The sequence below is a fragment of the Protopterus annectens genome, chromosome 2.part0 (genome assembly GCF_019279795.1).
Source record: "Protopterus annectens isolate FY-2018-M chromosome 2.part0, PAN1.0, whole genome shotgun sequence".
In the NCBI taxonomy this organism is placed as follows: Eukaryota; Metazoa; Chordata; order Ceratodontiformes; family Protopteridae; genus Protopterus; species Protopterus annectens.
This window is the reverse complement of record NC_056728.1, coordinates 319,311,099-319,325,180: the sequence shown is the minus strand read 5'-3', so window position 1 is coordinate 319,325,180 and position 14,082 is coordinate 319,311,099. Positions and strand designations below refer to the sequence as shown.

General features: G+C 45.7%; 1 protein-coding gene across 2 annotated transcripts in view; it reads right to left on the bottom strand.

Annotated features, from left to right (window-relative positions):
- The window catches only part of SLC12A2 (solute carrier family 12 member 2), a 2,115,502-nt gene that overhangs the window by 1,618,006 nt on the left and 483,414 nt on the right, over window positions 1-14,082 (bottom strand). The gene's annotated exons all lie outside the window — the stretch shown is intronic.

The following is a 14,082-nucleotide window of genomic DNA, read 5'->3' as shown; positions in this document are numbered from 1 at the left end:
TAGCTGGCGACATATATCAGCCTGTGTGGGGAAGGTGCCATCTCCAAGAATGATGTCGGACCTGCACAAATCTGTCAAATTCTGGGTAGTAGTGAGTAGAACCAAGGAATCTGTCCCATCCATATCCGACTGTCTATGGAATATGAAGCTGCCACTATGGAGTGGATACTGGCCGACATCAATATCCGAAAGTGTTGCTGGAGGTGTAGCCATGGATGCCCGTGCCCACTGCCGTACCCTGGTAATGCTACACCGAAGTGTTGCACGACAAGGCATCTCCTGTAGTACGTTGTCATCTGCTGTGCCTAGGACACACTGCATTACCAAGTTTGGCAATTCATTACCGGTTACCGCCCTCTGCCGCAGTTCTGCTCGCAGCGTAGCCACGTGGGCCATTGTTGCATCTGGGCCATGCTGGTGTGGCAGTGATTTCAGCAGTTCTTCCCCCTCTTCCTGGCGTACAGTTATGGCACGTCCTCTGCATGCCTTTACTCTCCGCTCGATACATGCCCAGTACCGTTTCGGTGGTGCTTCACGTTCCAAATGGTAGAGGTACCCCTCAACCACCAGCATTGGTTTACCATGTTGGCTGGGCACTGTGATGCATCTGTTGCCAAGCAGACCAGGGCTATACAGATACATAGATTCCAGCATGGTAGCAGCACTTGTTGATGGCCTCTCAGTATCCATTTCAGCAAGGCTAGCTGGGAATGGGATATACAACCAGCCTTGGAGCAAGTCCCTTCCAGATGGTGGGTTATTCGCTGTACAACACCTTGTCTTGTACCGTGTGTAGTAGCACTGTCTGCCACAGTGGCCCTGTACAGCTGTGTACACTCCACCCGTCTCTGACTGCCTCCCCTATATAGCGTCACTGTTTGCAGTTAACACAACCCTGGTGTTGCAATATGCTTGTACTCTGGCAGGTGTCTACAAAGCCTAGTTGCAGCACAGATTCTCACTGTACTGCACCAGCCCCCTTTAACTCCCAGTTCTTGCTGCTGGCCAATCAGGGTGTTGGGCCCAGTCTCTGTTTCAGTGACAGACTTAACATAGGGAGGTACTTGTGTGTTGCACCCTTCTCTGCCTACATGGGACTGCATACTTGTGTACACCCCTAATGCAGGGACAAATGGATGGGTTTGGTTACACCTGCAGGACATACACTACCATGGTGTGGGTGGTGGGTTAATACTACTGTATGTCCTGCTACTGGGTTAGCAGTCCATGCTTGCTCAGGTTGGCATGTTCCCACCTAACACTGCACCCAGGGGCTCTACCAGGACAGGTACTGTTTGTTACAGGCATGCCTCTCATGTGAGATGGTCCTATGCTAAAGCCCTCCTGCTGTGACATGGTTCCTCCATGTGCACAGACTGCTGTTTAATTAGGCTGTACTGTGTGTGGGGTATGGAGTCTGCAACTAGAGTGTATATTCCTTTAAGCTCCTAGCCTGACACATGACAGTGTTGTATGCTTTAGTTCCCAGGGTTAGCTGTGCTGTGTTGTGGATTTTACTTCCTACTTCTTTGGGACCGTTTGCTGTGTTCTTGTGTTCAACAGGGGCTGTGGAGGTAAGTGATACTGTTGTGTGTGCGTGTTTGCTGCACTTGTGTGGCACTACCGATGTGCCATTTGTATTTCCGATAGATTTCCCGTTGCCGGCCGTGTACACTGTCACTTGACAGCCTGCGTGTAGACTTTAGGGGCCGTCTGCGTTTGTCGGTTTTCCCGATGCCATTGGTTTCCACAGCGAGTCTTCCGTTTGGCAGAACCGCTCTACGATCTAACGGTGCTGCAGCCTTCTGGTTGCGGCGATGTAGCTCGCGGGCATTTGTCTCGCGATCTACATGCCGGAACCCAAAAATCAGCTATTTCCTTATTTATGTATTCATTTAATTTACTTACAAATCACTTGGACATCCTTGGCAATTGTAACCATGGAAATTAGCATAGATGTATTTTTGTAAATGAAAGAAAAGCACAGCTATTCAGATGTGGTATAGCCTGCATTATGCTGGGGATGTTAACTGTACAGAAAAGTATGCAATATACGAAGTAAGTGTATATCTAAAACCTCTACATAATGACTTGTGAGGAAAAATCCGTATTACTCTGAGAAGAAAGGCACAATTCAAAGCACGACAGAAAAATTCAATAAGCAGTACTGACGTGAGGAAATCAATTATAGTGTCAGAACGAACAGAAAATGTAAATCAGGAAGAAGCAGCAGTGACTTGAGAGCAAACGTACATTTCCCACGCTGCACCCTTAACGGTTTGTCCCCATTTTCACTGAGTTGCGAGTACAAATCAGTAGTACTGTCACATCAAATGCAAAATTACAACCAGAACAGTAAAATAAGCAGTACTGACATGAAAAAATGAATACTACTGTGACAAGGAACAGAAAATTCAAACCACAGAAAAAGTACAGTTTTGTACCTACCATAAATGTAGATGTTCAAGTGTATACCCTGCTGCAGTCATCACACTTGGGTTATCCTGTCGTCAGGCGGTCCCGCAGTCGGCCTGAATTCCAAAGTCTTGGTCCGGCGTCGGTTGCTGTCGCTTCTTCCCTGACGTCAGTGTGCCAGGGGTATATAGGAGGCATCCGACGCCATTTTCTTCAGTTTTTCTTGCCCCAGATGTCCGGTGCCATCCCAAAATTGGTGGTCAGTAGATAGTACCAATAATAAAAGTTTAGCACAAACAAAACATCCCTCCAGCTATAAGCAAATACACCACAAAGGTAGTATCAGATTTTAAGGCATTGAAAGGTTTTAGTTAGTCAGGTCAGAGGGGATGGAGGGAGGGTAACCTGGACTGCAGCAGGGTATACACTCGAACATCTACATTTATGGTATGTACAAAACTGTACTATGTTCATCGTGTTACCCTGCTGCAGGCATCACACTTGGGTAGAATCCCAAAGCTAAGGATGGGAGGTGGAGTAAAACAGGGTTAGAGGAGGCTAGAAGGCCCTGCAGAACTGCAGTGGCGAAGCCAGCTCTAGTCTTAGAGTAAAGTGGTAAGCGATAGTGTTTGGTGAAGGTGTGTACTGAACTCCAAGTTGCAGCTTCCAAAATATCCTTGGTTGGCACCCCCCTGAGAAAGGCTGTAAATGTAGCTGCTGCGCTGGTAGAGTGGGGCCTTATGCTAGCAGGAACTGGTTTTCCATGGTGGGTGTAGCAAAAGCGAATGCAATGTCCTATCCATTTGGAAATGGTCTGTTTTGATGTAGCCTTTCCTTGTGAAGCCGCAGCATAGGATACAAAGAGCTGGTCAGATTTTCTGAAAACCTTAGTTTTATCCAAGTAGTAACGTAGTTGCCTGTGAATGTCCAAGGAGTGCAGGAGTCTTTCTCCTTTGTTCTGTGGATTTGGAAAGAAAGTGGGTAAATGGATGGTTTGATTTAGAGCCACACTGGATACCCACCTTAGGCATAAAGGAGGGGTTAGTTCATAGAGAAACTCTGTCTAGATGAAAAATGAGGAAAGGCTCTACTGCCATTAGTGCCTGAAGCTCTGAGACTCTTCTGGCTGAAGTTATTGCTAGCAGCAGGGCAGTCTTCCATGATATAAACTAAGTCAGCTGAGAAAGCTGGTTCAAAAGGAGGTAGCGTAAGTTTTTCCAGAACAAAATTGAGGTCCCAGGTTGGTGTAGGTGCTCTCCTGGGGGGCCTAATGTTTTTGGCCCCTCTGAAAAACTGCCTTAGAAGCGGATGTGAAAATAAGGGAGGATCCGTGTTGTAGTGGGGGCTGAAATAGCTGAGGCATGGATTTTAATAGATGAAAAAGAAAGTCCTTTGTGTAACATCTCAGTTAAATACTGTAGAATCTGAGGTATGTGTGGCTGAAGGGTATTTTGGCCTTTAGCTTGGTTCCAGGCGTAAAACCTTTTCCATTTGTCAGAGTAGGCCTTCCTGATGCTGGGCCTCCAGGCTTCCAGAATAACATCCATAACAGCTTGAGGAAGAGGAGCTGGTTGGTTGCTTAGGTGATCTGCCATGCAGCCAAATTTAAGGTTTTGAGCTGGCTGTGTAGAATCTGACCGTCTTGCTGTGTGAGCAAATGAGTAATTTGTGGTAAAATCCAAGGTGGGCCCTGGGTCATATTCCTTAGTAGTGGGTACCAGTGCTGGCGTGGCCAGTCTGGGGCTACGAGTATCATTCTGGGTCTCTCCATCCTGATTTTCAGCAGCACCTTTGTGAGAAGGGGCAATGGAGGGAAGGCATATACGGGGTCAGGCTTTTCCAACTGAATGAGAGTGCGTCCACTTTCCAAGCTTGATGGTGAAATGGCCTTGTACAAAATTTTGTTAGCTGATAGTTTTGGGGATTGGCAAACTGGTCTATGTCTGGGTGCCCCCAGTTTTGAGTTATCATTGCAAATACTTGTGGATCCAGTTTCCACTCGTGGGGATCCATGATGTTTCTGCTTAGGTCGTCTGCCAATGTGTTCTTTTTTCCTGGCAGGAATTGAGCTTGTAGCTGAACTTGGTAAGCCAGTGGTGTGTTCCACAAGGTCATTGCTTGCCTGCATAGAGGGTAGGAGTGTGTACCCCCTTGTTTGTTTATGTACCACATTACTGTGGTGTTGTCCGTCCTTATTGTAAGCTGTCCTGGATGTAAGAGGTCCTTGAAGGTTGTCAGGGCATTCTGTACAGCTAGCATTTCTTTTTGATTGATGTGCAGATTCCTTTGATCTGCAGTCCATATGCCTTGAACGCACCGTCCTGCCATGTGTGCCCCCCAGGCATAGTCCGATGCATCTGTTGTCAATTTGCCTGGCTGGGGGCAAGGTGAAAGGTTGACCCTTGTTGAGGTGACATGCCTGTGACCACCATAGAAACTCTTGTTGAAGGCAGGGAATGAGAGATATCATTGTGTCCAAGCTGTGGCTGTGTTGAGTCCATATGCTTTTTAGGTACCACTGTAATTTCCTCATATGCAGTTTTGCAAATGGTATTAGTAGTATGCAAGATGCCATGAAGCCCAAGGCCTGCAGAATTTTTCTTGCAGGGAGTTGGGTCTTTGTTGCCATTGTTTTGAAGTATTGAGTCAGTTGTAGTTGTTTGTCTGACGTCAGATAAGCCATCTGGGCCGTTGTATTCAAGCTGGCACCCAGCAATGTCATGTTTTGTGAGGGTACTAGTTTTGATTTCTTTTCATTTACTGTGTACCCTAGGCAACTTAGGTGTTTTACAAAAGCCAGATGATGTAAGAGAATGTCCTTGCTTTCTGCTTGGATGAGGCAGTTGTCCAGGTATGGGTATATTTGAATTCCTCTGTCTGCAGTATGCAATTACTGGTGCCAGGCATTTTGTGAAGACCCTGGGCGCAGTGGATAAGCCAAAGGGCAGTGCAGAGAATTGGTAATGGGTTGAACCTGCAATGAAACGGAGGTATCTTCTGCAATTTTGTCTGATAGGGACATGCAGGTATGCCTCCTTGAGGTCCAACATTACTAGCCATGCTTTCTTGCCCAACATGGGAAGAAGCTGCTGTAGTGTAAGCATCTTGAATTTGGGTACTTGTCAGAACGCGTTTAGAATTGAAAGGTCCAGAATGGGTCTCCAAGCATTGTCCTTTCTGGGGACTAGAAAGAGCCTTGAGTAAAATCTTGGCCTTGCTCCCGTGTAGGTACCAGTTCAATGGCTCATGTCCATGAGGGATGTAATTTGTTTTTGTGCCTCTGCCCATTGATTTTGTGGCAGGTTTGGCATTCCTCTTATCATTGGCAAGGTGTGGAAATGGAATCTGTATCCTTGTGACATAATGTCTAGGACCCATTTGTCCTGTGTGACGATGCGCCAGTTGTCTGTAAAAACGTGCTAATTTTCCTCCCAAGGGAGCTGCCAAGAGAGTTTTGCTTGGCAATTTGAGGTTTAAGTCATTGTGTTTGCCTTCTAGTAGTTTGGGACCGGTCTTCTCCTCCCTTCTGTGTTGCAGTGCCCCATTGGCGAGGTGTGTAATGGGTTTGTGCTTGTCCTCTGCCTCCTGGGCATCTGTATTTACCCCACAGTGGTCTGTCAGGAGCTGGAAAAGACCAATTTTTTGTTGGCCAATTTCTGCTGAAGCATGGGGGCTGAACCTGTAAGAAATCTTTGACCATCTGCATAGATTTTGCCTTATCCTCCATTTTCTTTAAGGCGACTTCTGCTTTAACCCCAAATAGGACATCCTGCTGTAAGGGAGCATCTAGTAACTTTGCTTTAACATGATCAGGCAGAGTTTGTTCCTTTAACCAAGCATGCCTACATATAACAGACCCAGTAACAGCTGCTCTACAGGAAGCTTCCAAGGAATCAAATCCACATTGTAAAGTATGTTTGCCCACCTGTTCAGCTGCATGCAACAGATCCTGCATTTCCTTCAATTCAGACTGTTGAGGATGCGTGCTCATCTTTTGTTTGATTTGAGACATTAGGAATTGCTGGTATTTAAGCATGTGAAATTGACAATTTAGTGCTCTCATAGCTAGAGTGGCTGATGTGTAAACCTTTTTCCCCCACCTATCTAGTGCTCTGGAGTCCCTTTCAGAGGGTACCGGATTTTTAGCCATAGAAGCCTCTGCCCCTTTGGGACCCTGGGAGATTGTAAATGAATTTGTGTGAGTCAGGCACTCTATAATATCTATCTGGTTTGGCTGGAGCAGGAAGCAGAGAATCTGGATTTAGGCTAGATTCTAAGTAAACATCATCCACAATGTCTAAAACTGGGGGGATATCAAGTGGTCTGTGCTGGGGGAATAAAATAAACTCTCTGAGCCTTTTGAGTCGTAGTAGTCCTGACCTTCCCAGTGGAAATGTTCCCTCATGGTGTGTAAGGTTTCCCCAAAGGAATAGTCTTCAGGGGGAGAAGCCGAGGGAATGGAATCCTCAGCATCAGAATCTTCATAAGGGGGAAAGGAGTAATCTTGTTCCTCAGAGGAGCCTGAGGAAATAAGACACTTGATCAGAGGAGGCATAATCTGCCTCTTGTCTAGGCCTTTTGTCAGGTGGGGGTTGGGAACCCCTGATTAAAGAGATCAAATCTTCAGCCATTTTAAGCATCTGTTTCTTAGGCATGGGGCCTTGAACTGGAGACTGAAGTGCAGTCTTTTTGGTTTTAGAGGATTCTTAAGCTTAGGATACGGTTTTATGGTGAAAGTAGTCGGTCTGAAGACACCTGCAGAAACCGAAGGTGTTTCTGCAGCACCGGCTTCTCCTTCTGCAATGTCATTGGTAGGGCCTAAAGAAAATGGCTGCGTCGGCCTAGAACTCTCCTCCAGAGAGTCCCAGCCGAGGTCTCTGAGTCTGGCTTGGATCTAGGCTGCCTGTCCTTATCTTTGCGTTTTTTGTGCACGCCGGTAGTCGGTTGCTCCGACGGCATAGTGTAATTAAATTTTCTACCGTAGTGGTGTGTGAAATCAAAGCATCGCTTTATATTTCGCTTATTGAACCTAGCACAAAACCGACAACCAGTGATGTCGTGGTCTGTGCCTAGGCAAGTTATACAATAAGAATGAAAATCCTTATGAGGTATTTGCTTCCCACAAGAAATACAATTGTTAACTTTTTCTGACATCAGTCTGAGACAAGAAAAGTTTCCCCAACAGGGTACTTAGCTTTATTGAAGACTTCGGATCTGAAATTCGACTTCGAAAATCTCAGGAGTCGGCCGACCAGCACTTGCGAACTGCTTCTGCTTCGGGCACCGTGCGGCAAGAAAGACTGAAGAAAATGGCGTCGGATGCCTCCTATATACCCCTGGCGCACTGACGTCAGGGAAGAAGCGACAGCAACCGACGCCGGACCAAGACTTTGGAATTCAGGCTGACTGCGGGACCGCCTGACAACAGGATAACCCAAGTGTGATGACTGCAGCAGGGCAACACGATGAACATCTACACAGCACTGACTTCACATCACGCAAACATCTCACCTGCTGCCCCCCTAACGGAATAGTACCTAAAAAAAAAAAAAAACTTTTGCCCTATGAATTTTCAGAGCTTGTAAGATTGACATTTAAAACGTTTCCCTGTTTTTGGTCCTTTGTCTCCCCACTGATGGCTTTGTCCAGATTTTTTTTGCTTTAAGAGGTATGTCTCTGAACTAGACTTTACCACAAAATAGGTAACAATATTCAGTCTCCATACAGCTGCTATGAGATTTTTCATTCATTCTCCTACTTCAAACAAAAAACAATGCCACAACAAATTACTGAATATTCAAGTCTGGGAGCAAGTCTGCTTCCAAGTGACCCACCAACCGAATCAAAGTGGTGCTGAAGTGACAAATGTGCTACTTACAAATGGCCACTGCAGCTGCAACCACCATCTCTAATGAAATTAGCAGAGAAACATTGGCTATTATTTAACATTTGTTTACCGGGAAAGTCCAACTTGGAACGAAGCCAAGTTTCAGAGGATGCCCAAGGAGAACTGCTTTAGACGCATGTCTTTGTAATGTGGAGGAAACTGGAGCACCCTGAGGAAACTCACACCAATGCAGGGAGGATATGCAGACTCCACAATGAAGGCAACCCAGCCAAGACTCAAACTGGCAAACCTTTCTCTGAGGCAACACAGCCACTGCGCCATCCAAGCAGTACTTTCATTTCTATAAAAACGCCATCTTTCTTAGACCGTTTACTGTTATATGGCCAACAAACTCTACCATTCAAAATAGCTCCAAAAAGTACAGTTGTGTACCTACCATAAATGTAGATGTTAGAGTGTATTCACTGTTGCAGTCATTACAATTGGGTTATCCTGCTGGCAGGCTACCCGCAGTCTGCTTGAGTTCCAAAGTCTAGGTCCAGTGTCAGTTGTTGTCGCCTCCTCCTTGATATCAGTGCGCCAGAGGCATAAAAGATGCAGCCGACGCCATTTTATTCAGTTTTTCTTGCCCCAGATGTCGGGTGCCCCTAAAATGGTAGGCTCACTAATGCCAAAAAGCATGCATAACCAAAAAACAACTTTTCCTTCATCTACAAGCATACACACCACATAGGTTGTATAGGATAGAGAAGTGCAGATAAGTCCCAGCAAGGAAAAGGGGGAGGGAGGGTAACCTGGACTGCAACAGTGAATACACTCTAACATCTACATTTATGGTAGCTACACAACTGTACTATGTTCATCGTGTTTCACTGTTGCAGTCATTACAATTGGGTTGAATCCCAAATCCCAAAGCTATGGGAGGGAGGCTGGTGCTAAATAGGATTAGGAGAGGCTATCAGGCCCTGCAGAACTGCAGTGGCAAAGCCTGCCCTGGATTTAGAATAGAGAGGTAAGTGATCATGCTTTGCAAAAGTATGCACTGAACTCCAAGTTGCAGCCTCTATGATGTCTTTGGTTGGTAGTCCTCTGAGGAAGGCTGCTGAAGTGGCTGCTGCTCTGGTGGAATGTGGGCTAATGCCCTTAGGCACTGATTTGGCATGCTGTGAAATGTCTGCTTTGAGATGGGCTTTCCTTGTGATCCTGCAGCATAAGCTACTAGAAGTTGTTCAGTCTTTCTGAAAGCTTTGGTTCTGTCCAAGTAGAAGTGTAGTGGTCTGTGAATGTCCAAAGAATGCAGAAGTCTTTCACCCTTATTCTGTGGGTTTGGGTAAAAAGTTGGCAAGAGAAGTGTTTGGTTAAGGGCCACACTGGTCACTACCTTAGGCATAAATGTAGGGTTTGTCCTCAGAGAAACCCTGTCAGGATGGAAAATGATAAAAGGTCCCACAGCCATGAGTGCCTGTAACTGAGACTCGTCTAGCGGAGGTTATTGCTAGAAGCAGAGCTGTTTTCCAGGATAAGAATTTTATATCAGCTGCAGAGGCTGGCTTAAAGGGAGGCAGTGTAAGTTTTTCTAAGACATAGTTGAGGTCCCATGTAGGTATTGGTGCTCTCCTTGGGGGTCTTATGTTTTTAGCCCCTCTAAGGTACTGCCTAAGTAATGGATGGGAAAAAATAGGTGGTTCTATATTGTAATGAGCTGAAATGGCAGAGGCATGAATTTTAATGGATGAGAAGGAAAGGCCTTTATCCAGCATCTCTTTTAAGTATTGCAAAATCGTGTCAATACCTTGTGCCTGGTTCCAAGCACAGAATCTCTTCCATTTTTCTGCATAAGATTTTCTGGTGCTAGGCCTCCTGGCCTCCAAAATAACATCCATAACTGCTTTAGAAAGAGGTGCGTCTTGAATGGCTACATTATCCGCCATACTGCCAGGTTTAGGGTCCTGAGTTGGCTGTGCAGTATCTGACTGTCTTGAGTCAATAAGTGAGGAATTTGAGGTAGCGTCCAAGCTGGGCATTGGGACAAGCTCTTTAGGACTGGGTACCAGTGCTGGCGGGGCCAGTCTAGGGCAATCAATCATTTTTGGCTTCTCTTGTCTGATCTTGAGTACCTTGGGGAGGAGAGGCAGAGGAGGAAAGGCATATACTGTTAGGTTTTTCCAGCTGAAAGATAGAGCATCCACTTTACATGCTTGCTTGTGAGAAGTCTTTGTGCAGAATCTCTGTAGTTGGCAATTGTGAGGAGAGGCAAACAGGTCTATGTCCGGGCATCCCAAGTTCTTTGTTATCATACTGAAGACTTGTGGATCCAATTTCCACTTGTGGGGATCCATTAGGTTTCTGCTTAATTCGTCTGCCAGAGTATTTATCCTTCCTGGCAGGAATTGTGCTTGCAGATGTGCTTGGTAAGTCAATGCTGTGTCCCACAAGTTCATGGCTAGTCTGCAAAGGGGGTAGGAATGTGTGCCCCCTTGCTCGTTTATGTACCACATGACTGTGTTATTGTCCGTCGTTATTAGTAGCTGTCCTGGATGAAGTAGATCCTTGAAGGCTGTCAGGGCATTTTGAACTGCTAACATCTTTTTGATTGATATGTAGATGCATTTGATTTGCGGACCATGTGCCCTGAATACATCTTCCTGCCATATGTGCCCCCAGGCATATATGATGCATCTGTTGTCAATGTCTGCCTGGCTGTGGGTAAGGTGAATAGCTGTCCCGTGTTGTGGTGACAGGCTTTTGCCCACCATCGAAACTCCTGTTGCAAGCAGGGAATGAGTAATTATTGTTTCCAGGCTGCGGCAATGTTGAGTCCAAACATTTTTTAAATACCATTGAAGTTTCCTCATATGTAGTCTTGCATATGGAATTAGCAGAATGCAAGATGCCATGAAGCCCAAAGCCTGCAGAATTTTTCTTGCAGATAACTGGGTCTTTGTTGCCAACATTTTGAAGTAAGTAGTCAGTCAGTTGTCTGTGTTTGCCTGACGTGAAATAAGCCATCTGGGCAGTTGTATTTAAGCTTGCACCCAAAAATATTATCTCTTGAGAGGGTACGAGTTTTGATTTCTTTTCATTTACTGTGTACCCTAGGCCTGCTAGTAATGTTTTTGCAAACGCCAGATGCTGTAGTAGAGTGTCCTTGTTCTCTGCTTGAATAAGGCAGTCGTCCAAGTAAGGATATATCTGAATTCCTTTTTGTCTGCAAAAAGCAATTACTGGTGCCAGACACTTTGTGAAGACCCTGGGCACAGTAGATAAGCCAAAGGGCAGTGCAGAGAATTGGTAATGCATTGAGCCAGCTATAAATCTGAGGTATCTCCTGCATGACTGTTTGATTGGGACATGCAGGTATGCCTCTTTTAGGTCTAAAGTCACAAGCCAAGCCACCTTGCCCAGCATGGGCTGGAGCTACTGCAGAGTTAACATTTTGAATGTCCAGGAATGTGTCCAGCATGGAAAGGTCCAATATTGGTCTCCAGGTTTTGTCCTTTCTGGGCACCAAGAATAGCCTTGAGTAAAATCCTTGTCCCTGCTCTTGCTGTGGTACTTACTGAATGGCCTCATGACTTTGAGGGATGAAACTTGTTTTTGTGCCTCTGCCCATTGATTGTGTGGCAGGTCTAGCATACAGTTTGGCCTTGGCAGGGTGTGAAAATGGAACCTGTAGCCCTGGGATACGATATTTAAGACCCATTTGTCCTGGGTGATCATATGCCAATTTTGAGCAAAAAGTGTTAGTTTCCCCCCCAAAGGAGCTGCCAGAAGATAAGTGCTTGGTGCTGGCAGGGGAAAGTCATTGAGACAGTTTCCTGTATGGCTGTGATTTTTCTTCTCTGCTTTTGGAGGTTGAAGCACCCCATTGTTTAGGCCTGTATGAGCCTTGGGGCTGTGATCTGCCTCTGGACGTCTGTATCTACCTCTTTGTGGCCTGTCTGGCACTGGAAAAGACCAATTCTTTGCAGGCCAGTTCCTGCTAAATCTGGGAGGCTGTACCTGTAAGAAATCCTTGACTGTTTGCATAGATTTAGCTTTGTCCTCCATTTTCTTCAAAACCTCTTCTGCTTTAACACCAAACAAGGTATCATGTTGTAATGGAGCATCTAATAATTTTGCTTTAACATGATCTGACAGATTATGTTCTTTTAACCAAGCATGTCTCCTAATGACAGAACCTGTAACAACGGCCCTGCAAGAGGCCTCTAGAGAATCAAAACCACATTGCAAAGTATGCTTTCCTACTTGTTCAGCTGCATGCAATAAATCCTGCATTTCTTTGTTTTCTGCACATTCTGAATTTGTCAACATGTTTTATTTAAGCAGTGACATTAGATATTGCTGATATTTAAGCTTATGAAACTGACAATTTAAAGCTCTTACAGCCAAGGTAGCAGAAGTATAAATCTTTTTCCCCCATCTGTCCAGGACTCTTGAAGCCCTATCAGAGGGTATAGGGTTTTTTGCAGTGGACGCCTTGCCCCCTTTGGGACCCTGAGATATTGTTTCTGGGTCTGCAGCAGGGCTTTTATAAAGAAATTTATGTGAATCAGGAACCCTGTAGTATCTGCCTGGCTTAACAGGAGCTGGTGGCAGAGAGTCAGGAGACAGTCCGGACTCTGAAAATTCATCTACAATGTCTAAAACAGGAGGAATAGCAAGGGGCCTGTGCTGAGGAAGTCTTTGAGCCTTTTCTTGGATTCTGAGTAATCTTGGCTCTCCCAGTGGAAATACTCCCTCATAGTATGCAGGGTTTCCCCAAAAGAGTAATCCTCAGGAGGAGAGGCTGAAGGAATAGATTCTTCAGCATCAGAATTCTCATAGGGAGGAAGAGAATATTCCTGGTCAGAAGAGGAATCAGGGGAAAGGGAAACCTGATCTGAAGATGCATATTCTATCTCTTGCCTAGGCCTCTTATCAGGAGGGGGATGGGAACCCCTGATCAAAGTAATTAGGTCTTCGGCCATTTTAAGCATCTGCTTTTTAGGCATGGAAACCTATGCAGCAGAATGCTGTACTTGTTTCTTTGTCTTTAGAGCTGCTTTAGACTTTGCCTTTGAAGCTGGTTTTACATACAACTGTGTAGGCCTGAAAACACCCTCAGAAGCCGATGCCTGCTCAGCGGCTCCAGACCCATCTAAAGGAATAGTTTCCGAGTGTCCAACACCTTGAGTTTCCAGCGGCCTGGTCGGCTCCACGTGGGAGTCGGAAAAGGCCTGTGGCTCTGAGGTAGTGGGTGTCAGGGGCTGCAAAAGCACCTCACTGAGAACCGGCGACATGCCTACCAGGAGCCTCGTTTGTTCTGGACCTCGGGTGCCTTTCCTTTTCTTTGCGCTTTTTATAAACTCTGGTAGTCTGTTGCTCTGATGGCATTATATAATTAAATCTTCTGCCAAAATAATGAAATGCAAAATCGTACCGCCGCTTAATAGTGCGTTGATTAAATCTAGCACAAAACTGACCACTAGCAACGTCATGGTCAGGGCCTAGGCAAGGAATACCGTAAGAATGAATATCCTTATGAGGTATTTGCTTCCCACAAGAAAAACAATTAACTTTTTCTGACATCGGTCTGGAGCAGGAAAAAAGTTTCCCCAACGGGGTACTTAGCTTTAATGAAGACTATGGATCTGAAATTCGAATTTGAAAATCTCAGGAGTCGGCAGACCAACACTTGCGAACTACTTTTGCTTCGGGCACCGCGCGGCAAGAAAGACTGAAGAAAATGGCATCGGCTGCATCTTTTATACCCCTGGCGCACTGACGTCAGGGAGGAGGTGACTGCAACCGACGCCAGACCTAGACTTTGGAACTCA